This window comes from Ranitomeya variabilis, chromosome 4 (assembly GCF_051348905.1).
Source record: "Ranitomeya variabilis isolate aRanVar5 chromosome 4, aRanVar5.hap1, whole genome shotgun sequence".
Taxonomy (NCBI): domain Eukaryota; kingdom Metazoa; phylum Chordata; class Amphibia; order Anura; family Dendrobatidae; genus Ranitomeya; species Ranitomeya variabilis.
The window spans coordinates 253,023,878-253,049,553 of NC_135235.1; the positions used below are offsets into that span (position 1 = coordinate 253,023,878).

General features: G+C 47.9%; 1 protein-coding gene and 1 long non-coding RNA gene across 20 annotated transcripts in view; both read left to right on the top strand.

Moving 5' to 3' along the window:
- LOC143764208 (uncharacterized) overlaps nt 1-21,155 on the top strand; it is an 83,400-nt gene extending 62,245 nt beyond the window's left edge. Inside the window, exon 2 of the long non-coding RNA XR_013213103.1 lies at nt 20,519-21,155. This is a non-coding gene — a long non-coding RNA (uncharacterized LOC143764208). The remainder of the gene's footprint in view (nt 1-20,518) is intronic.
- Nucleotides 1-25,676, top strand: part of ROBO3 (roundabout guidance receptor 3) — a 552,219-nt gene that overhangs the window by 224,193 nt on the left and 302,350 nt on the right. The gene's annotated exons all lie outside the window — the stretch shown is intronic.

The window sequence follows — 25,676 nt, forward strand, 5'->3', positions numbered from 1 at the left end:
TCGCCATCAGTATCACGCTGCCTCGCAGTCCCTCTATCAATGCCGCCATTATGTGCGCTGCATCGGGCAGATCCATGACGGCTGCTGAGAACCACAATGAGGCAAACGATTCATTCACTGTCACTAAGAAGAAGAAACCCGTCAGGAAAAGAAGTGAGCACAGCGATCGATGGGAGGCAATCAGCACTCGGCTTCATCAGCCGGAAATATCAAACGTCCTGAAATTCATACACACGGGGTCTGGACGCAGCGATGGTGATCTGATTGCTGTCAGTTCAGGGTGAGGACAAGTGACTGTAGGACAGGAGACAACAAGCTATTACTCCCTGTTATCGTCCATTACTGGAAGGAGGTAACCGTATGACAGGAGACAACAAGCTATTACTCCCTGTTATCAGTAATTACTGGGGCAGGAGACTGTAGGACAGGAGACTCCCTGTTATCAGCCATTACTGGGGGAGGAGACCGTAGGACAGGAGACAACAAGCTATTAAGGCCCCGTCTCACATAGCGATTTACCAACGATCACGACCAGCGATACGACCTGGCCGTGATCGTTGGTAAGTCGTTGTGTGGTCGCTGGGGAGCTGTCACACAGACAGCTCTCTCCAGCAACCAACGATCAGGGGAACGACTTCGGCATCGTTGAAACTGTCTTCAACGATGCCGAAGTCCCCCTGCAGCACCCGGGTACCCAGGGTAAACATCGGGTTACTAAGCGCAGGGCCGCGCTTAGTAACCCGATGTTTACCCTGGTTACCAAAAAAAACAAACAGTACATACTCACCATCTGATGTCCGTCAGGTCCCTTGCCGTCTGCTTCCTGCTCTGACTGAGTGCCGCCGTACAGTGAGAGCAGAGCGCAGCGGTGACGTCACTGCTGTGATCTGCTCTCACTTTCCGGCCGGCAGTCAGTCATAGCAGGAAGCAGACGGCAAGGGACCTGACGGACATCAGATGGTGAGTATGTATTGTTTGTTTTTTTTTACATTTACGCTGGTAACCAGGGTGTAAACATCGGGTTACTAAGCGCGGCCCTGCGCTTAGTAACCCGATGTTTACCCTGGTTACCAGTGAAGACATCGCTGGATCGGTGTCACACACACCGATTCAGCGATGTCAGCGGGACCTCAACGACCAAAAAAAGGTCCAGGCCATTCCGACACGACCAGCGATCTCACAGCAGGGGCCTGATCGCTGGTACGTGTCACACATAGCGAGATCGCTACTGAGGTCGCTGTTGCGTCACAAAACTAGTGACTCAGCAGCGATCTCGCTAGCGATCTCGCTATGTGAGACGGGGCCTTTACTCCCTGTTATCAGCCATTACTGGGGGAGGAGACTGTAGGACAGGAGACAACAAGCTATTACTCCCTGTTATCGTCCATTACTGGAAAGAGGTAACCGTATGACAGGAGACAACAAGCTATTACTCCCTGTTATCAGTCATTACTGGGGCAGGAGACTGTAGGACAGGAGACAACAAGCTATTACTCCGTTATCAGCCATTACTGGAAGGAGGTAACCGTAGGACAGGAGACAATAAGCTATTACTACCTGTTATCAGCCATTACTGGGGGGAGGTGACGCTAGGACAGGAGATTACAATCTATTACTTCCTAACTTTCTCCATTTTGGTTCCATTTCCGGTTTATTTCTTTGTGATTTTTGTCGTTTGTTGTCGTCTGATTGGAGCTTTGTTCTTATGTTTTGTTCTGTTGTGTTTTATTTGTAATGTATCATAGTTAGTGTCACGTGAAAGTATTTTTTATTTAATAGAAGACCTACAATCTATTACTCCCTATTATCAGCCATTTCAGGGATGAATGACAAGAAATGCAGAAACCTTTCTTCCCCACATTTTCTTCTTTCTGTCACATATCTCCATTGTTGAGACCCTCCATAGACATTTCTCCCATGTGCTTGTATCGGAGTTTCGTCATGTAATTTTCAGTTGTGTAAATGTTTGTGTTCAGGAAATCAATAGAACTAGCAGATAATGAAGGTAATGCCGGGAGCTCATCAGTCACATCTAGTGCTTATTTGTGAGATGACACTAAACTTCTCCAGTGCGGTAGAGGCAGCGGTCACAGCTGGGCCCCTCAGGGCCCATAGGCTTTCAATGCTGTACAGTGCAGCCAGGAAACACTGATACATTTGTATTTTTATCACTAAAGATTCTGAGTTGCTGCAGTAGTACATGTTACCAGCCGGGGGCGCCCCATGTCAGCGTTCTCCTAGGTCATCAGCATTCAGAGTCTGCTTCGGTCGCTGCAGTCTCTTTGGCCTCTCCAAGTCTTCATTAATATGAAACGCGCAGTCACCAGGGAAATCAGACCTCGTCCGCTTGTGAGGCAATCTATGCGGCTGCCGTTAATTAACTTGAAAATGTTTTGATTTCACTTTGTAATTAATACTGCAAATAATGACATTACAAACCAGGAAAGTTACACATGTAGCCGGAGCCCGGGGCTTGTCAGGGACATCAGTACACACAGCACGGACGCCGGGGCGCAAATCTGCAGCGAAAAGGAGCGACCCCCAGTACAAGGAACCTGCCGCCTCACACAGCGTAACCCCTTCATACTGAAAAGTTCTGCAGCTTCCTGACCGGAGGAAGGGGTGACACTATTATTAAGAGGCGTGCGGTTAGTGAATGTAATATGCATTATGGTTTATACCCCAAACTCCTCAGGTGAGGGGCTGCGAATTGTATCCAGCTCAGACCATGCTCTGTGAGCTAAACGGTCTGCTCTCAGGGCTGATGTATAACTACTGACTGATGTTTATCCCACAAAAGACGGAAAAAATTATAGCAAATTCAACTGTGACATTAATTTGGGCTTTTCGGGTTTTCATTCCTCTGGATGTAAAAACCACCTTTTTTTCCATTGACAGCAGACAGACGTCTTCACCAATTATTATACATTTTCCACTAAATTATCTATAACCCACAATGTTCTGTGTATTGAGGAAATCATCTGACACTTGTACAAAAGCTGCTATAGTGTCGGCCATTGCTATCTCTTGTGGTCGGCATTACAGTCTGACTGCTCTAACTGTAAAGAACCCTTTCCTGTTTAGCTGCGGGAATAGCCTTTCTTCCACCCGTAATGATTCCCCCTGGACCTTAGTATGGTCTCTGGGACAAATAAGTTGTTTGCTGTCCTTTGTAGTGACATGTAGTAAAAAAAGATCTATCACATACTGAGAAACAATAAAAATATTGTATGCTTCAAAATCGCATTCATAAACTCTCAATACTGACTATTAGGGTATGTGCACACGTCCGGATTTCTTGCAGAAATTTCCTGAAGAAAACCGGAAATTTTCTGCAAGAAATCCGCATTTTTTTTTTTGCGGTTTTTTTTCCGTTTTTTTCGCGGTTTTTTTAGCATTCTGTAAGCGTAATTAGCTTGCAGAATGCTAAAGTTTTCCAAGCGATCTGTAGCATCGCTTGGAAAACTGACTGACAAGTTGGTCATACTTGTCAAACATACTGTTTGACAAGTGTGACCAACTTTTTACTATAGATGCTGCTTATGCAGCATCTATAGTAAAAGATAGAATGTTTAAAAATAATAAAAAAAATAAAAAAATGGTTATACTCACCCTCTGCAGACAGCCGATCTCAGCGGCGTCCGTTCCTATAGATGCCGGTGTGGTTCAGGACCTTCGATGACGTCGCGGCTTGTGATTGGTCGCGTGAGTCACATGAGCAGTCACGCGACCAATCACAAGACAGCGACGTCATCACAGGTCCTGAACCACACCGGCATCTATAGGAACGGAAGAGAAAGCATGCACCGGAGAGGCTGGAACACTTCGGGGGCCATCAGAGGGTGAGTATATCACTATTTTTTATTTTAATTCTTTTTTTTTTACCAATTATATGGTGCCCAGTCCGTGGAGGAGAGTCTCCTCTCCTCCACCCTGGGTACCAACCACATATAATCTGCTTACTTCCCGCATGGTGGGCATAGCCCTGTGCGGGAAGTAAGCAGATCAATGCACTCCTAGGTGTGCGGAATCCCCGCAATTCCGCATTTTTAATGAACATGTTGCTTTTTTTTCCGCGATGCGATTTTTTCGCGGAAAAAAATGCAACATTTGCACAAAAAATGCGGAATACCCTGTAAATAATAGGAGGCATATGTTAGGTTTTTTTTAGCGTTTTTATAGCGAAAAAAACGCGAAAAATCCTGAACGTGCGCACATGGCCTTACAGCTGATGTGACCAGAAGGCCTATATAGCACCCAACAAGGCCTATATAGTACCCAACAAGGCCTTTATAGCACCCAACAAGGCCTATATAGAACCCAACAAGGCCTATATAGCACCCAACAAGGCCTATATAGCACCCAACAAGGCCTATATAGCACCCAGCAAGGCCTATATAGCACCCAGCAAGGCCTATATAGCACCCAGCAAGGCCTATATAGCACCCAACAAGGCCTATATAGCACCCATCAAGGCCTATATAGTACCCGACAAGGCCGTCTGTGCCAGCTCAATGTAACACTAGTGAACTAGGCAATAGTATAGGAAAAGGACCTGATAATGCCACAAAAAGTCCTATATATGGAGCACCTGCAACCGAACAGTTCAAGATATATCATATCGGCATGATAAAGAGTAAAGTCATCCATCAGTAAGTGGGGAAGCGCCCCACGCGTATCACTACCATTGGTTAGCTTCATCAGGGGAGCAGGGCTATGTCCTCTGTACTGACCACACATATACATGTAAATCAGATCTCATCTGAGGCGTCCGTTTTCTAGGCTGAATAAGCCCAACTTTCCAATCTCTCATCGAATTTGAGGCCTCCATCCCGTTTAATATAGGATAGGCCTCCATCCCGTTTAATATAGGAGAGGCCTCCACCCCGTGTAATATAGGAGAGGTCTCCATGCCGTGTAATACCGTATAGGAGAGGCCTCCATCCTGTATAGTATAGGAGAGGACTCCATCCCGTGTAATATAGGGGAGGCCTCCATCCTGTGTAATATAGGAGAGGCCTCCATCCTGTGTAATATAGAATAGTTCTCCATCCCCTGTAATATAGGAGAGGACTTGATCCCGCGTAATATAGAAGAGGTCTCATCCCGTGTAATATAGGAGAGGACTCCATCCCGTGTAATATAGGAGAGGTCTCCATCTTGTGTAATATAGGAGAGGCCTCCATCCTGTGTAATATAGTATAGTTCTCCATCCCCTGTAATATAGGAGAGGACTCTATCCCGTATAATATAGAAGAGGTCTCATCCCGTGTAATATAGGAGAGGACTCCATCCCATGTAATACAGAAGAGGTCTCATCCCTTGTGATATAGGAGAGGCCTCCATCCAGTGTAATATAGGAGAGGCCTCCGTCCCGTGTAATATAGGAGAGGCCTCCATCCCGTGTAATATAGGAGAGGACTCCATCCCCTGTGATATAAGAGAGGTCTCCATCCCGTGTAATATAGGAGAGGTCTCCATCTCGTGTAATATAGGAGAGGCCTCCATCTTGTGTAATATAGTATAGTTCTCCATCCCCTGTAATATAGGAGAGGACTCTATCCCGTATAATATAGAAGAGGTCTCATCCCGTGTAATATAGGAGAGGACTCCATCCCATGTAATACAGAAGAGGCCTCATCCCTTGTGATATAGGAGAGGCCTCAGTCCAGTGTAATATAGGAGAGGCCTCCGTCCCGTGTAATATAGGAGAGGCTTCCATCCCGTGTAATATAGGAGAGGACTCCATCCCCTGTGATATAAGAGAGGTCTCCACCCCGTGTAATATAGGAGAGGCCTCCACCCCGTGTAATACAAGAGAGGTCTCCATCCCATGTAATATAGAAGAGGTCTCCATCCTGTGTAATATAGGAGAGGCTGCCATCCTGTGTAATATAGGAGAGGCTTCCATCCTGTGTAATATAGAATAGTTCTCCATCCCCTGTAATATGGGAGAGGACTCCATCCCGTGTAATATAGGAGTGGTCTCCATCCTGTGTAATATAGAATAGTTTTCCATCCCCTGTAATATAGAAGAGGTCTCCATCCTGTGTAATTTAGGAGAGGCCTCCATCCTGTGTAATATAGAATAGCTCTTCATCCCCTGTAATATAGGAGAGGACTCCATCCTGTGTAATATAGAAAAGGTCTCCATCCCCTGTAATATAGGAGAGGCCTCCATCCTGTGTAATATAGAAGAGGTCTCCATCCCCTGTAATAATCTAGTTGCTGTCTTGAACTGATTCTAATTTCTGATATCCTTTTTAAAATGTGGAGCCCAAAACTGGATCCTGTATCCTAGATGTGGCCTCACCAGTGGTTTGTAGAAGGGTAATAATACTTTGGGATCGCGGGATTTTATCTCTTTTTATATATCCTAAACCTTGTTTGCTTTTGCAGCTGCTGCCTGACATCTCTCGGAGCTAATAGAAAGGTCTGCTGTCCAGCAGCATCAGGGCGCAGAGCGGCTACAAAGAAATCTATCCGTTCAGTCCTTAAGGGTATGTGCACACGTTGCGGATTTGGCTGCGGATCCACAGCAAATTAGGCTCTGCGGATTCGCATCTGTTTTCTATGTGGTTTACAGTACCATGTAAACGTATGGAAAACCAAATCCGTAGTGCACATGCTGCAGAAAAAAACCCTTTGGAAACGCAGTGTTGTATTTTCTGCAGCATGACAATTCTTTGTGCGGATTCCGCAGCGGTTTACATCTGCTCCTCAATGGGAATCCGCAGGTGGAATCCGCACAAAAAACACAGGAAATCCGCGGTAAATCTGCAGGTAAAATACAGTGCGTTTTACATACGGATTTTGCAAAAACGATGCGGAAAAATTCGCACACGAATCCGCAACGTGGGCACATAGCCTTACTTTTCCATAAAACCCATTCCTGTGAATAGACATAATGTAATACTTCCTTCCTCCTGTGGTGGCGCTGTAGAGAGACTGAGCATGTGGTTGGCTTAACCACAGATTACAGCTGAGCACCGGGCACTTGATTAACCCCTCTCTGACCTTAGACGTACTATCCCGTCGAAATGACCTGGGCCTATCTGACCCTCGACGGGATAGTACGTCATAGCGATCGGCCGCGCTCACGGGGGGAGCGCGTCCGGGTGTCAGCTGACTATCGCAGCTGACATTCGGCACTATGTGCCAGGAGCGGTCACGGACCGCCCCCGGCACATTAACCACTGGCACACTGTGATCAAACATGATTGCAGTGTTCCGGTGGTATAGGGAAGCATCGCGCAGGGAGGGGGCTCCCTGCGTGCTTCCCTGAGACGCCCGGAGCAACGCGATGTGATCGCGTTGCTCCGAGGGTCTCTTACCTCCTCCTCCCTGCAGCAGGCCCGGATCCAAAATGGCCGCGGCATCCGGGTCCTGCTGGGAGGTGGCTTCACAGCGCCTGCTCAGAGCAGGCGCCGGGAAGCCTGGAGCTGTGCACGTCAGATCGCCGATCTGACACAGTGCACAGCAAAGTGTCAGATCAGCGATCTTACACTATAACTTGATGCCCCCCCCCCCCCTGGAGCAATGTTCACATGTGTAAAAAAAAAAAAATAAATTCCCAAAAAAACCCAATATTGTTTCTAGAAATACATTTCTTTATCTAAATAATAATTAAAAAAAACAATAGAAGTACAAATATTTAGTATCGCCGCGTCCGTATCGATTCGACTTATAAAACTGTCCCACTAGTTAACCCCTTCAGGGAACACAGTAAAAAAACGAGGCAAAAAACAACGCTTTATTATCATACTGCCAAACAAAATGTGGAATAACACGCGATCAAAAAGACGGATATAAATAACCATGGTACCGCTGAAAACGTCATCTTGTCCCACAAAAACCGAGCCGCCATACAGCGTCATCAAAGAAAAAATAAAAAAGTTATAGTCCTCAGAATAAAGCGATGCAAAAATAATAATTTTTTATATAAAATAGTTTTTATCGTATAAAAGCGCCAAAACATAAAAAATGATATAAATGAGGTATCGCTGTAATCGTACTGACCCGAAGAATAAAACTGCTTTATCCATTTTACCAAACGCGGAACGGTATAAACGCTTCCCCAAAAAGAAATTCATGAATAGCTGGTTTTTGGTCATTCTGCCTCACAAAAATTGGAATAAAAAGCGATAAAAAAATGTCACGTGCCCGAAAATGTTACCAATAAAAACGTCAACTCGTCCCGCAAAAAAACAAGACCTCACATGACTCTGTGGACCAAAATATGGAAAAATTATAGCTCTCAAAATGTGGTAACGCAAAAAATATTTTTTGCAATAAAAAGCGTCTTTCAATGTGTGTTGGCTGCCAATCATAAAAATCCGCAAAAAAACACGCTATAAAAGTAAATCAACCCCCCCCCCCCTTCATCACCCCCTTAGTTAGCGAAAAATTAAAAAATTTAAAAAAAGTATTTATTTCCATTTTCCCATTAGGTTTAGGGCTAGGGTTGGGTTTGGGGCTAGGGTTAAGGCTACAGTTAGGGTTGGGGCTAAAGTTAGGGTTAGGGTTGGGGCTAAAGTTAGGGTTAGGGTTTGGGGTTTACCCCAACATATGGGGTATCAGCGTACTCAGGACACATTGGACGACAACTTTTGGGGTCCAATTTCTCCTGTTACCCTTGGGAAAATACAAAACTGGGGGCTAAAAAATAATTTTTGTGGAAAAAATTTTTATTTTCATAACTCTGCGATATAAACTGTAGTGAAACACTTGGGGGTTCAAAGTTCTCACAACACATCTAGATAAGTTCCTTGGGGGGTCTAGTTTCCAATATGGGGTCACTTATGGGGGGTTTCTACTGTTTAGGTACATTAGGGGCTCTGCAAACGCAATGTGACGCCTGCAGACCAATCCATCAAGTCTGCATTCCAAATGACGCTCCTTCCCTTCCGAGCTCCGTCATGTGCTCAAACGGTGGTTCCGCCCCACATATGGGGTATCAGCGTACTCAGGACAAATTGGACAACAACTTTTGGGGTCCAATTTCTTCTCTTACCTTTGGGAAAATAAAAAAAAATATGATTTTTTATTTTTACGGCTCTGCATTATAAACTTCTGTGAATCACTTAATGGGTCAAAGTGCTCACCACACATCTAGATAAGTTCCTTAGGGGGTCTACTTTCCAAAATGGTGTCACTTGTGGGGGGTTTCAATGTTTAGGCACATCAGTGGCTCTCCAAACGCAACATGGCGTCCCATCTCAATTACTGTCAATTTTGCATTGAAAAGTCAAATGGCGCTCCTTCGCTTCCGACCTTTGCCATGCACCCAAACAATGGTTTACCCCCACATATGGGGTATCGGCGTACTCAGGACAAATTGTACAACAACTTTTGGGGTCCTTTTTCTCATGTTACCCTTGGTAAAATAAAACAAATTGGAGCTGAAGTAAATTTTTTGTGAAAAAAAGTTAAATGTTCATTTTTATTTAAACATTCCAAAAATTCCTGTGAAACACCTGAAGAGTTAATAAACTTCTTGAGTGTGGTTTTGAGCACCTTGAGGGGTGCAGTTTTTAGAATGGTGTCACACTTGGTTATATTCTATCATATAGACTGCTCAAAATGACTTCAAATGAGATGTGGTCCCTAAAAAAATGGTGATGCAAAAATGAGAAATTGGTGGTCAACTTTTAACCCTTATAACTCCCTAACAAAAAAAAATTTTGGTTCCAAAATTGTGCTTATGTAAAGTAGACATGTGAAAAATGTTACTTATTAAGTATTTTTTGTGACATATCTCTGTTATTTAAGGGCATAAAAATTCAAAGTTGGAAAATTGTGAAATTTTCAAAATTTTCGCCAAATTTCCGTTTTTTTTCACAAATAAACACAGGTAATATCAAAGAAATTTTACCACTATCATGAAGTACAATATGTCACGAGAAAACAATGTCAGAATCACCGGGATCCGTTGAAGTTCCAGAGTTATAACCTCATAAAGGGACATTGGTCAGAATTGTAAAAATTGGCCTGGTCATTAACGTGCAAACCACCCTTGGGGGTAAAGGGGTTAAGGAACCATTTTAGTAAGATTACCGCATGTGATTGTGTGTTTCCTGCACATACAGCCGTGCTTGTACGGGGCATTGTATGACTGCACGATCCATATATAATGGAGCACTTTTGTCTAACCTCCCAACCGTCCCTGATTCAGCAGGACAGTCCCGATTTTGACAGTTTCCCCTGCGGTGACGGGCGGGAGATTAGTTTTCCCACACTGCAATGTCAGCCTCAGCCTCATCGGGACTGCCCCACTGGATCCGGGATGGTTGGGAGGTCTGCTCATCCCTCCAACCGCAGAGCAGCAGCACCACATATATGGCTGCTCTGTGTGCTCAGGACCTATGATGAGGTCACAGGAGGGAAGGAGTCAGGGGTCACATGATCGGGGCCTCCATGTATGCATGCAGGACTCTGCTGGTTGTCATGGTGCTGGATGAGGGTAAGTTTATGTGTGGGGTCAGGAGGTGTTTATAGTGTGGATGTAGCAAAGCCGTGTGTGTACGAGATGTACGGAGCGGAGCCACGTGTGTATGAGGTGTACAGAGCCGAGCCGCGTGTGCAAGGTGTATGGAGCGGAGTCGTGTGTGTGTGTACGAGGTGTACGGAGCAGATACTAGCTGTGTCAGATCAGAGCAGATATTGCTACTCGCTCTGACACTGACTGGCACAGGATACACGGAGAGGTCTTTATCAGTAGCGTACCGGAGCTGCAGCGACGTAAGCAGTCAGCGGCGCGGCTGGATGACATCATTCAGCGCCGCGGGATTGGAAGCTGCCGGCTGCTGCGAGGGAGCGCGTTGAAAGGTGTGTGTGTAGTGATGTAGAAGGCAATGATGGGGGTGTGAGGGAAATGATGGCGGTGGGGTAACCATGTGGGGCCATTATACTGTACCCAGCATCATGTGGGGCCATTATACTGTACCCAGCATCATGTGGGGCCATTATACTGTACCCAGCATCATGTGGGGCCATTATACTGTACAAAGCATCATGTGGGTCATTATACAGTATGCAACATCATGTGGGGCCATTTTACAGTATGGAGCACTGTGAGGCCATTATACAGAATGCAGCATAATGTGTGATCATTTTACAGTATGGAGCACTGTGTGGCCATTAAACAGTATGGAGCACTATATGTGGCCATTATACAGTATGGAGCACTATGTGTGGCCATTATACAGTATGGAGCACTATGTGTGGCCAATATACAGTATGGAGCACTGTGTGGCCATTATACAGCATGGAGCATCATGTGTGGCCATTATACAGTATTGAGCATCATGTGGGGCCATTATACAGTATGGAGCACTATGTGGGGCCATTATACAGTATTGAGCATCATGTGGGGCCATTATACAGTATGGAGCACTGTGTGGCCATTATACAGTATGGAGCATCATGTGGGGCCATTATACAGTATGGAGTACTGTGTGGCCATTATACAGTATTGAGCATCATGTGGGGCCATTATACAGTATGGAGCACTGTGTGGCCATTATACAGTATGGAGCATCATGTGTGGCCATTATACAGTATGGAGCACTGTGTGGCCATTATACAGTATGGAGCATCATGTGGGGCCATTATACAGTATGGAGCATCATGTGGGGCCGTTATACAGTATGGAGCACTGTGTGACCATTATACAGTATTGAGCATCATGTGGGGCCATTATACAGTATGGAGCACTATGTGGGACCATTATACAGTATGGAGCACTGTGTTGCCTTTATACAGTATGGAGCACTGTGTGGCCATTATACAGTATTGAGCATCATGTGGGGCCATTATACAGTATGGAGCACTGTGTGGCCATTATACAGTATTGAGCATCATATGTGGCTATTATACAGTATTGAGCATCATGTGTGGCCATTATACAGTATGGAGCACTGTGTGGCCATTATACAGTATGGAGCACTGTGTGGTCATATTTTTTTTCTGTTTATAATTATTGTTTATGAAACAGTGTGATCAGCAGTGCTAAATGGGTGTGGTTGGGGCGTGGATATGGGTGTGACATTGTGAAATTCGTGTGGTCAGATGCGTGGCCTAAAATTTGCTGCTGCGCGTGCCACAAACATTGTCCCTCTTTCCCTCCTTCAAAATTTGGGAGGTATGCTTTTGTGGGACGTCAGTGGTTATATCTCTGCCAGAAAACGCATCTTCAAGTCAAGTCTGACATTTCTCTTCAAAGGTAACTACACTTCCAGTAAGTTTCCAGAAGCCGCCGTCCGGTGTGTGCACATGAGGCAAAACACTTCTCTTGATGCAATGACTTGTAAATAAAAAAAACATCAGAGAAAGAGAAAAAGCCGCTATATTGTAATACCGAGTGCAGACACAGGCGCCCAAGCAGGACGCAGCAGGTTCCATGATAAAGAAGGTGCAAAATACTGACAACCGCCACTGACTAACCCTGCTGGGTAATGTGGAGGTCTGGCCTGTGGGGAATGTGGGGGTCTGGCCTGTGGGGAATGTGGGGGTCTGGCCTGTGGGGAATGTGGGGGTCTGGCCTGTGGGTAATGTGGGGGGTCTGGCCTGTGGGTAATGTGGGGGGTCTGGCCTGTGGTTAATATGGGGGGGTTTGGCCTGTGGGTAATGGGGTCTGGCCTGTGGGTAATGTGGGGGGTCTGGCCTGTGGGGAATGTGGGGGGTCTGGCCTGTGGGGAATGTGGGAGAGTCTGGCCTGTGAGGAATGTGGGGGTCGGGAATGTGGGGGGGTCTGTCCTGTGGGTAATGTGGGGGGTCTGGCCTGTGGTTAATATGGGGGGTCTGGCCTGTGGGTAATGTGGGGGTCTGGCCTGTGGGTAATGTGGAGTCTGGCCTGTGGGTAATGTGGGGGTCTGGCCTGTGGGTAATGTGGGGGTCTGGCCTGTGGGTAATGTGGGGGTCTGGCCTGTGGGGAATGTGGGGGGTCTGGCCTGTGGGGAATGTGGGAGAGTCTGGCCTGTGAGGAATGTGGGGGTCGGGAATGTGGGGGGGTCTGTCCTGTGGGTAATGTGGGGGGTCTGGCCTGTGGTTAATATGGGGGGTCTGGCCTGTGGGTAATGTGGGGTCTGGCCTGTGGGTAATGTGGGGGTCTGGCCTGTGGGTAATGTGGAGTCTGGCCTGTGGGTAATGTGGGGGTCTGGCCTGTGGGTAATGTGGGGGTCTGGCCTGTGGGTAATGTGGGGGTCTGGCCTGTGGGGAATGTGGGGTCTGGCCTGTGGGGAATGTGGGGGTCTGGCCTGTGGGGAATGTGGGGGTCTGGCCTGTGGGGAATGTGGGAGAGTCTGGCCTGTGGATAATGTGGGGGGTCTGGCCTGTGGTTAATATGGGGGGGTTTGGCCTGTGGGTAATGGGGTCTGGCCTGTGGGTAATGTGGGGGGTCTGGCCTGTGGGGAATGTGGGGGGTCTGGCCTGTGGGGAATGTGGGGGGTCTGGCCTGTGGGGAATGTGGGAGAGTCTGGCCATTATACAGTATCGAGCACTGTGTGGCCATTATACAGTATGGAGCACTGTGGCCATTATACAGTATTGAGCATCATGTGGGGCCATTATACAGTATGGAGCACTGTGTGGCCATTATACAGTATTGAGCATCATGTGTGGCCATTATACAGTATGGAGCACTGTGTGGCCATTATACAGTATGGAGCACTGTGTGGTCATATTTTTTTCTGTTTATAATTATTGTTTATGAAACAGTGTGATCAGCAGTGCTAAATGGGTGTGGTTAGGGCGTGAATATGGGTGTGACATTGTGAAATTCGTGTGGTCAGAGGCGTGGCCTAAAATTTGCTGCTGCGCGTGCCACAAACATTGTCCCTCTTTCCCTCCTTCAAAATTTGGGAGGTATGCTTTTGTGGGACGTCAGTGGTTATATCTCTGCCAGAAAACGCATCTTCAAGTCAAGTCTGACATTTCTCTTCAAAGGTAACTACACTTCCAGTAAGTTTCCAGAAGCCGCCGTCCGGTGTGTGCACATGAGGCAAAACACTTCTCTTGATGCAATGACTTGTAAATAAAAAAAACATCAGAGAAAGAGAAAAAGCCGCTATATTGTAATACCGAGTGCAGACACAGGCGCCCAAGCAGGACGCAGCAGGTTCCATGATAAAGAAGGTGCAAAATACTGACAACCGCCACTGACTAACCCTGCTGGGTAATGTGGAGGTCTGGCCTGTGGGGAATGTGGGGGTCTGGCCTGTGGGGAATGTGGGGGTCTGGCCTGTGGGGAATGTGGGAGAGTCTGGCCTGTGGGTAATGTGGGGGGTCTGGCCTGTGGTTAATATGGGTGGGTTTGGCCTGTGGGTAATGGGGTCTGGCCTGTGGGTAATGTGGGGGGTCTGGCCTGTGGGGAATGTGGGGGGTCTGGCCTGTGGGGAATGTGGGAGAGTCTGGCCTGTGAGGAATGTGGGGGTCGGGAATGTGGGGGGGTCTGTCCTGTGGGTAATGTGGGGGGTCTGGCCTGTGGTTAATATGGGGGGTCTGGCCTGTGGGTAATGTGGGGGTCTGGCCTGTGGGTAATGTGGGGGTCTGGCCTGTGGGTAATGTGGGGGTCTGGCCTGTGGGTAATGTGGGGGTCTGGCCTGTGGGGAATGTGGGGGGTCTGGCCTGTGGGGAATGTGGGAGAGTCTGGCCTGTGAGGAATGTGGGGGTCGGGAATGTGGGGGTCGGGAATGTGGGGGGGTCTGTCCTGTGGGTAATGTGGGGGGTCTGGCCTGTGGGTAATGTGGGGTCTGGCCTGTGGGTAATGTGGGGGTCTGGCCTGTGGGTAATGTGGAGTCTGGCCTGTGGGTAATGTGGGGGTCTGGCCTGTGGGTAATGTGGGGGTCTGGCCTGTGGGTAATGTGGGGGTCTGGCCTGTGGGGAATGTGGGGTCTGGCCTGTGGGGAATGTGGGGGTCTGGCCTGTGGGGAAGGTGGGGGTCTGGCCTGTGGGGAATGTGGGAGAGTCTGGCCTGTGGGGAATGTGGGGGTCGGGAATGTGGGGGGGGGTCTGTCCTGTGGGTAATGTGGGGGGTCTGGCCTGTGGTTAATATGGGGGGTCTAAATCAATAAATAGACTCGTGCACTGCCTTAATCTTAGTGGTGCTCAGGTAGGTTCCAACACCATAACCATATATGAAAAAAACCTGGCACTCAACTTTTTATATCTGGAGATATGTTTTATTGTCAGCAACAAAAACGTTTCGGTCCCAAACCGGACCTTCCTCAGTAACTGAGGAAGGTCCGGTTTGGGACCGAAACGTTTTTGTTGCTGACAATAAAACATATCTCCAGATATAAAAAGTTGAGTGCCAGGTTTTTTTCAAATATGGGGGGTCTGTCCTGTGGGTAATGTGGGGGGTCTGGCTTGTGGTTAATATGGGGGGTCTGGCCTGTGGGTAATGTGGGGTCTGGCCTGTGGGTAATGTGGGGGTCTGGCCTGTGGGTAATGTGGAGTCTGGCCTGTGGGTAATGTGGGGGTCTGGCCTGTGGGTAATGTGGGGGTCTGGCCTGTGGGGAATGTGGGGGTCTGGCCTGTGGGGAATGTGGGGTCTGGCCTGTGGGGAATGTGGGGGTCTGGCCTGTGGGGAAGGTGGGGGTCTGGCCTGTGGGGAATGTGGGAGAGTCTGGCCTGTGGGGAATGTGGGGGTCGGGAATGTGGGGGGGGTCTGTCCTGTGGGTAATGTGGGGGGTCTGGCCTGTGGTTAATATGGGGGGTCTAAATCAATAAATAGACTCGTGCACTGCCTTAATCTTAGTGGTGCTCAGGTAGGTTCCAACACCATAACCATATATGAAAAAAACCTGGCACTCAACTTTTTATATCTGGAGATATGTTTTATTGTCAGCAACAAAAACGTTTCGGTCCCAAACCGGACCTTCCTCAGTAACTGAGGAAGGTCCGGTTTGGGACCGAAACGTTTTTGTTGCTGACAATAAAACATATCTCCAGATATAAAAAGTTGAGTGCCAGGTTTTTTTCAAATATGGGGGGTCTGGCCTGTGGGTAATGTGGGGGTCTGGCCTGTGGGGAGTGTGGGGAGTCAGGCCTGTGGGGAATGTGGGGAGTCTGGCCTGTGGGGAATGTGTGGGTCTGGCCTGTGGTGAATGTGGGGGTCGGGAATGTGTGGGGGGGTCTGACCTGTGGGTAATGTGGGGGGGTCTGGCCTGTGGGGAATGTGGGGGTCTGGCCTGTGGGGAATGTGGGTGTCGTGAATGAGGGGGGGTCTGGCCTGTGGGTAATATGGGGGGTCTGGCCTGTGGGGAATGTGTGGGGGTCTGGCCTGTGGGTAATGTGGGGGTCTGGCCTGTGGGGAATGTGGGGGGGTGTCTGGCCTGTGTGTGTGGGGTCTGGCCTGTGGGGAATGTGTGGGGGGTCTGGCCTGTGGGGAATGTGGGGGTCTGGCCTGTGGGGAATGTGGGTGGTCTGGCCCGTGGGAAATGTGTGTGGGGTGTCTGGCCTGTGTGTGTGTGTGGGGGGGCCAGCCTGTGGGGAATGTGTGGGGGGGGTCTGGCCTGTGGGAAATGTGAGGGGTCTGGCCTGTGGGGAATGTGAGGGGTCTGGCCTGTTGGGAATGTGGGGGTCTGGCCTGTGGGTGCACACATGGTATTGGCTGCCCCCCAATGTTACAGGGATAGAGGTACATCTCACGTGATGGTGTGACTGACGCCCTACTGTGTGCAGGTGATACCCGGCGCGGATGTTTGCTGGGGCAGTAACTGGTTGTCAGTATTGTGCACCTGTGCTGCCGGAGTATACAGCACATCATAGGGCGCTTCAGTGAGCTGGACGCCTGTCATAGGCAGAATAGGGAGAAGTGGCTGATAAGTGGAGATAGAAGAAACTGTATATTACAGAGTTTCTAATATTCACTTGTCCTATTTATTTAGACAACGTTTGGACGTTCCAGTAAAGTGAAGCTGTGCATGTAATGCCAAGAGTGTCCACAAGGTGGCAGCACAGACACTGCTGAGCACTGCAGCTCACCCCTGGCCACACATCCTATAGACCCACATTACAGTGGTCCCATCACTCAGCAAAAGGGGGAATTTTATTATAAATAGGAGCAAAACTGAAAGGAAACTTGCAAGCTGTGAAGGTAAATCTTATATATGTAAATGCAACTATTGTCACTGTTATCAGCCGTGGGAAGAAGCCTCAATGGCTGAAATTGGATTTGTAAAGCGCTGATGAATAACCCTAATCAGCCGCTCCCCTCGTGCTGCTATATGGAGGACACTTTCACTCAGATCGAAAGGGTTTTGTCTATTTTGTTTAGAGTTTTTCTATTTTCACACTAGATATTGGGTATTTTGCTGATGTGTTTTTTTTTTGTTTTTTTTTTTTTACCAAAGACACTTGTATATGGTACACTATAGAAAAAGCTTGACACACATGGTGTTTGTGTCTTTTTTTTTAATGATAAAAAGTCCACTAAAATAGTGTGTGGAGGCGATAACAATCTTAGGGAGCAGAGCGCCTGCAGTGATTCTTACAAGCACCAGATGGCAGTATTGTTATACAATTTAGCTTAGGCTAAAAACAAGATGTGCAAATCCCCGATAGTTATAGTACACTAGATGGTGGCCCGATTCTAGCGCATCGGGTATTCTAGAATATGTATGTATGTATGTACGTCGCGCTGTGAGTGGGGGTTAAATTTCACGCCAATATCGCTGATTGGTCGCGCCCGGCTGTCATAATGGTTGCCATGGCGACTATGATGTCATAAAGTTTGCCTCGACCAATCAGCGACGGGCACAGTCTGCCGCGAATTCTGGAATCATCATTGTCCATATACTACGGGGACATGCATATTCTAGAATACCCGATGCGTTAGAATCGGGCCACAATCTAGTCTATATACATAATTGTCTAAGGGTTTTTCTGTCTGTCTGTCTGTCCTGGAAATCCCGCGTCTCTGATTGGTCGAGGCCGCCAGGCCTCGACCAATCAGCGACGGGCACAGCATGGCGACGATGATGTCATAAAGGTTGCCTCGACCAATCAGCGACGGGCACAGTATGCCGCGAATTCGCCTCGACCAATCAGCGACGGGCACAGCATGGCGACGATGATGTCATAAAGGTTGCCTCGACCAATCAGCGACGGGCACAGTATGCCGCGAATTCGCCTCGACCAATCAGCGACGGGCACAGCATGGCGACGATGATGTCATAAAGGTTGCCTCGACCAATCAGCGACGGGCACAGTCTGCCGCGAATTCGCCTCGACCAATCAGCGACGGGCACAGCATGGCGACGATGATGTCATAAAGGTTGCCTCGACCAATCAGCGACGGGCACAGTCTGCCGCGAATTCGCCTCGACCAATCAGCGACGGGCACAGTATCGACGTAGATGTCATAATGGTTGCCATGGCGACGATGATGTCATAAAGGTTGCCTCGACCAGTCTGCCCCGAATTCTGGAATCATCATTGTCCTTATTCTACGGGGACATGCATATTCTAGAATACCCGATGCGTTAGAATCGGGCCACAATCTAGTAACATATAATCTATAGTGAAGTCTGTGGGAAGCAGAATATTCATATAAAATACTGTCACCATTTTACATGATGATGTAATAATACGGTAATTGTTTATCATCATCATCATCATCATAGATACAATACCCACCAGCATATCCAGGAGTCAGTACCACCTGCACCTCTACATGTAATCCAGCAGGTGGGGCTCCCACAGTATATCCAGGAGTCAGGACCGCCTGCTCCTCTGCATGTAATCCAGCAGGTGGCGCTCCCACAGTATATCCAGGAGTCAGGACCGCCTGGTCCTCTACATGTAATCCAGCAGGTGGCGCTCCCACAGTATATCCAGGAGTCAGGACCGCCTGCTCCTCTACATGTAATCCAGCAGGTGGCGCTCCCACAGTATATCCAGGAGTCAGGACCGCCTGCTCCTCTACTTGTAATCCAGCAGGTGGGGCTCCCACAGTATATCCAGGAGTCTCAGGACCGCCTGCTCCTCTACATGTAATCCAGCAGGTGGCGCTCCCACAGTATATCCAGGAGTCAGGACCGCCTGCTCCTCTACATGTAATCCAGGAGGTGGCGCTCCCACAGTATATCCAGGAGCCAGGACCGCCTGCTCCTCTGCATGTAATCCAGCAGGTGGCGCTCCCACAGTATATCCAGGAGTCAGGACCGCCTGCTCCTCTACATATAATCCAGCAGGTGGCGCTCCCACAGTATATCCAGGACCGCCTGCTCCTCTACATGTAATCCAGCAGGTGGGGCTCCCACAGTATATCCAGGAGTCAGGACCGCCTGCTCCTCTACATGTAATCCAGCAGGTGGCGCTCCCACAGTATATCCAGGAGTCAGGACCGCCTGCTCCTCTACATGTAATCCAGCAGGTGGCGCTCCCACAGTATATCCAGGAGTCAGGACCGCCTGCTCCTCTACATGTAATCCAGCAGGTGGCGCTCCCACAGTATATCCAGGAGTCAGGACCGCCTGCTCCTCTACATGTAATCCAGCAGGTGGCGCTCCCACAGTATATCCAGGAGTCAGGACCGCCTGCTCCTCTACAAGTAATCCAGCAGGTGGCGCTCCCACAGTATATCCAGGAGTCAGGACCGCCTGCTCCTCTGCATGTAATCCAGCAGGTGGCGCTCCCACAATCTGTTACTGGAGGGTTGTATTATCTACAACTTCATCCCCATCCTTCTAATTGCTCTTGTAGGACTGTGGTGGCACAGGGAAGGTCAGGCTACATGTGAAATATACATGGCTGCTCCCTGCAGATAGAATCACAATGAGGGGCTGACGACTTGGGGTTCCACGTATTCCTGTCCGCATGTGTCAGGGCTAACCTCCCGTATTTGGTCCGGAATTAGGCTACGTTCACACTAGCGTTGTGCGCCGTTGCGTCGGCGACGCAACGCACAACGCACGCAAAAACGCGTCAAAACGCACGCAAAAACGCTGCGTTTTGCGACGCATGCGTCGGTTTTTGCCGAAAATCGGACGCAAGAAAAATGCAACTTGTTGCGTTTTCTTGGTCCGACGCTTGCGGCAAAAAAGACGCATGTGTTGCACAACGCAACAAAAAAAACGCATGCGTCCCCCATGTTAAGTATAGGGGCACATGACGCATGCGTCGCCGCTGCGTCGCCGACGCAAACCCGACGCACATTAGCTTAACGCTAATGTGAACGTAGCCTTAGCAAAGTCCATTACAATCCAAAAATCGCATGAAAAAAATCTGCCGTGGGCCCTAATCAGGCTGCAATTTGTTGCAGCTTTTGCCGTGTCAGGCCACGTTCACACCGCCGGATATAATGTCATTGGATGTCTTTGTGGCCAGGACCTCCGCCCAATATATATGCCAGGCATTTAATCACCGTACACGGTTCTATTCTGTATCACCCTCCGAAGTATAACATTAAATATTAATTGTGTGGAGTATAAATATTCCAGTATTCTGTAATCTGCTGACAATAGAGAGAAATATTGTTTTTCTTTACATTTCTTTCCCTTTGATTTTCCTGTAGTAAGTGTGTTGTAAATACCTGGAGGCTGTGGACAAAGAGAAATGCAAATTATTCAGATGAAGCCCCCTCCTGCTTACTGGCGAAGCCGCTTTGTTGTGCCGCAGTACTGGTGTCCGGGCAGCTGGGGGCGCTGTGGCTCTGTGCGCTCAGGCTGATATTACAATCCAGCTCAGTCACTTCATTAATTGATTTCCTTTTGTACAGTAGAAGATAATTAATGTAATGATGTTTCTTATATTTTTCTTTTTAATTAATTTATTTTAAATACAGTTAAGTAAAAAAAAAAGAGATACATGACCAAATGTATGTAATTATATTTATGGGGGATGGGGTGAAAGGGGAATGGAGCTGTGAGTGGTGTAATATAGGCAGAATATTTTCCTGAGTCCGTCCCCCCCCCCACCTGTGACATGAGATGGGATCGCCCGTGTCCGGCCATGTTCACATGCCGCTTTTTATTTCTGTTCTTAAGGTCCATTTGGGAAACATAAAAACAGAAATAAAACATTCGGTTAAGACCCATTCATGTAACTTGTTTTACTTCTTCCTAAAATACGCTCTGTTTGTATCCGTTCTGTAAAAAAAAGCTAATTTGCACAACTTTTTATTTAATAAAAAATGGAATAATTGATGAGGACGATTTCTTGTTTTTTTTTCTTTTAATTAAGGGTATATTCACACATGATGCATCTTTTTGTGCATGAAAAATTTATTTTATGCTCAGAAAACCACAGTGGAAATTCTGCGCGTTTTTGTTGATTTTTTTTTTGCTGATGACACATTGTGTTTTCATAGAGTGAAAACTCTGAAAAAACTGGCGCTGCGTCTGTGGGGAAAAGACGCACCAGAGATCAAAAACACAAGGAAAAGAAATGACCCATGTATACGAGGGTCCTGGAATCGCCCTTTTTTAAATATAAATAAAATGCAACATGTGAAGAACCCCCAAAGTCTGTGGGAAACAGATCAGAAGAGATTCGTCATTCATTATTCTAGCGACATCGCTAGTAAAAACCAATCTGTACAATGTGAAACACAAACCAAAGGTTACAGCTATTTTTTTTTTTACTTATTTTCTTCTTCAACTGAATTCACTGCAGATATATACCAGACGTCCAGTTTTCAGGCAGCGTGGAGAATATTTCTGCATTTAGGGTTTTCTTGTCTCTTGGTTTGTAGCCTAACGAAGTGGAAATAGTAGTTACCCAATAAAGCATGTGGTCCGGAGTGATGGTGGGATGCTTAATTCACACTTCAGTACTCATCACCATAACATGGGGCGATCATGCAGTTGTTCTGACTGATCAACCTCCATCACATGACTTCAGTGGTACAAGCCTCCAGTCAGCACGGTGCCTCAGTGGTACAAGCCTCCACTCAGCACTGTGCCTCAGTAGTACAAGCCTCCACTCAGCATGGTGCCTCAGTGATACAAGCCTCCACTCAGCACGGTGCCTCAGTGATACAAGCCTCCATTCAGCACGGTGCCTCAGTGGTACAAGCCTCCACTCAGCACGGTAGCTCAGTGGTACAAGCCTCCTCTCAGCATGGTGCCTCAGTAGTACAAGCCTCCACTCAGCACAGTGCCTCAGTGGTACAAGCCTCCACTCAGCACGGTGCCTCAGTGATACAAGCCTCTACTCAGCACAGTGCCTCAGTGATACAAGCCTCCACTCAGTACGGTGCCTCAGTGATACAAGCCTCGACTCAGCACGGTGCCTCAGTGGTAAAAGCCTCCACTCAGCACGGTGCCTCAGTGGTACAAGCCTCCATTATGCACGGTGCCTCAGTGGTACAAGCCTCCACTCAGCACGGTGCCTCAGTGATACCAGCCTCCACTCAGCACAATGACTCATTGATACAAGCCTACACTCAGCAGTGGCTTAGTGGTACAAGCCTCCACTCAGAACGGTGGCTCAGTGATACATGCCTCCACTCAGCACGGTGGCTCAGTGATACATGCCTCCACTCAGCACGTTGGCTTAGTAGTACAAGCCTCCACTCAGAACTGGGGCTCAGTAGTACAAGCCTCCACTCAGCACGGTGGCTCAGTGATACAAGCATCCACTCAGCACGGTGGCTCAGTGATACGTGCCTCCACTCAGCACGGTGGCTCAGTGGTACAAACCTCCACTCAGCATGGTGCCTCAGTGGTACATGCCTGCACTCAGCACAGTGGCTTAGTGGTACAAGCCTCCACTCAGAACGGTGGCTCAGTAGTACAAGCCTCCACTCAGCACGGTGGCTCAGTGATACAAGCCTCCACTCAGCACGGTGGCTCAGTCATACGTGCCTCCACTCAGCACGGTGGCTCAGTGGTACAAACCTCCACTCAGCATGGTGCCTCAGTGGTACAAGCCTCCACACAGAACGGTGGCTCAGTGATACATGCCTCCACTCAGCACGGTGGCTCAGTGATACATGCCTCCACTCAGCATGGTGGCTTAGTGGTACAAGCATCCACTCAGCACGGTGGCTCAGTGATACAAGCCTCCACTCAGCATGGTGGCTCAGTGATACAAGCCTCCACTCAGCACGGTGGCTCAGTGGTACAAGCCTCCACACAGCACGGTGGCTCAGTGGTTAGCACTGCTGCTTTTCAGCGCTCGGGTCCTGGGTTTAAATCCCAACAGGGACCACTTATGTGAGGAGTTTCAATGTTCTCTGTGCTTGCTGAGGTTTCCTCCAGTTTCTTCCCTCACTCCAAAGACTGATAAGTGATGTAGCTGGTGAGCCCCAATTATTAGTATTATTATTTATTTATATAGCACCATTGATTCCATGGTGCTGTACATGAAAAGGGGTTACATACAAGTTACAGATATCACTTACAGTAAACAAACTAACAATGACAGACTGATATAGAGGGGCGAGGACCCTGCCCTTGCGGGCTTACATTCTACAGGATTATGGGGAAGGAGACAATAGGTTGAGGGTTGCTGCAGCTCCGGTGTTGGTGAGGCGGTAGCTTCAGTAGTGATGAGGAGGCAGCGGGGTCAGTGCAGGCTGTAGGCTTTCCTGAAGAGATGTGTTGGGGTAAAGAATTCCAGAGGATGGGGGATATTCGTGAGAAGTCTTGGAGGCGATTGGATGAGGAGCGAATAAGTGTGGAGGAGAGAAGGAGGTCTTGGGAGGACCGGAGATTACGTGAGGGAAGAGATTAGTTCAGAGATATATGGAGCAGACAGGTTATGGATGGCTTTGTAGGTCAGTATTAGTAATTTGAACTAGATACGCTGAGGGAATGGGAGCCAGTGAAGAGATTTGCAGAGGGAGGAAGCAGAGGAGTAGCGAGGAGAGAGATGAATTAGTCGGGCAGCAGAGTTAAGGATTGACTGGAGAGGTGCAAGGGTGTTAGTAGGAGGGCCGCAGAAAAGGATGTTGCAGTAGTCAAGGCGGGAGATGATGAGGGCATGCACAAGCATTTTAGTAGATTGACGGTTGTGGAAAGGACGGATTCTGGAGATGTTTTTGAGCTGGAGGCGACAGGAGGTGGAAAGAGCTTGGATGTGCGGTTTGAAGGACAGGGCAGAGTCAAAAGTTACTCCGAGGCAGTGGACTTCCGGTACAGGGGAAAGCATGATGTCATTGATTGCGATAGATAGGTCAGGTAAGGAAGATCTATGGGATGGAGGAAAGATGATGAGTTCAGATTTGTCCACATTGAGTTTGAGGAAGCGAGAGGAGGAGGAGGATATGGCTCATAGGCACTCTGGGATTCTGGACAGCAGCGAGGTGACGTCTGGGCCAGAGAGGTAGATCGGAGTGTCATCAGCATAGAGATGGTACTGGAATCCATGGGACTTTGAGTTGTCCCAAGCCAAGTGTATAGATTGAGAAGACTAGGGATCCTAGAACAGAGCCTTGGGGGACTCCAACAGAGAGGATGGGATGAGGAGGTAGTATGGGAGTGGGAGACGCTGAATGTGCGGTTGGAAAGGTACGAGGAGATCCAGGATAGGGTGAGGTCTTTGATGCCAAAGGAGGAGAGGATCTGTAGTAGGAGGCAGTGGTCAACTGTGTCGAAAGCAGAGGACTGGTCTAGAAGGAGGAGTACAGAGTATTGTCCGTTAGCTTTGGCGGTAAGTAGCAATGATGATGTCTTTACAGCACTGTGGAATATGATGGTGCTATAAAAGCAAAAGCATGTGATCCTCAACTCCCACCTCTCCAGCACTGAAGCCTGTGATGGCGACTTGCTGAGACCTGTAGTTTCACCCTGGTTAGAGAGACCACAGTTCCTGCAGGTATTGTTCTTTATACGAATAATAATAAGTGGGCTCCAGCGGGTTTCTATACCTGGCTCCATTTATAGAAATCCAGAAATCCCCCCAGAATAATTCATTTTAATTGCAGAATAACAGAACCCAGCCGGTAAGGTTATAAATCGTTACTGCGCGATGGAAGAAGACTGCTAATAATACCACGCTCCCATTAGTCTCCATTCATAGAAATTAGTTGCTGTCACTGCCCGGTAATTCCTGCCACCACCTCCCTACAACTCACTCCACAAACAATGACGTCTGTGTGAGCTAAGTGTTACCAGTCAGGTACCATGGACAAAGGGGGTTCTCTTGAATTTTGTTTTTAACATGTGGTTTTATTTAATTGGGTTTATTGGCTCTCCTGTGAATATATCACTGCACCAGCCAAAATTCTCATGCCCAATAACCTTCAGCTGTAGCTTTCTCCAAGAGGTCAGTATTAGGCCACATTCACATGTCCAGTATTTGGCCAGTATTTTACATCACTGTCTGTAGCCAAAACCAGGAGTGGGAGAAAAAAGTGGTGACGAGTTTCTATTATACTTTTCCTCTGATTGCTCCTCTTCTGGTTTTGGCTACAAATACTGATGTAAAATACTAATCAAATACTGAAGGTTTGAACACAGCCTCATAGTAGTGATATTCCTGTACATAAAGGCAGTATTATAGTAGTTATATTCTTGTACATAGGGGCAGTATTATAGTAGTTATATTCTTGTACATAGGGGCAGTATTATAGTAGTTACAGTCATGGCCAAAAGTATTCACACCCCTGCAATTCTGTCAGATAATACTCAGTTTCTTCCTGAAAATTATTGCAAACACAAATTCTTTGGTATTATTATCTTCATTTAATTTGTCTTAAATGAAAAAAACACAAAAAGAATTGTTCT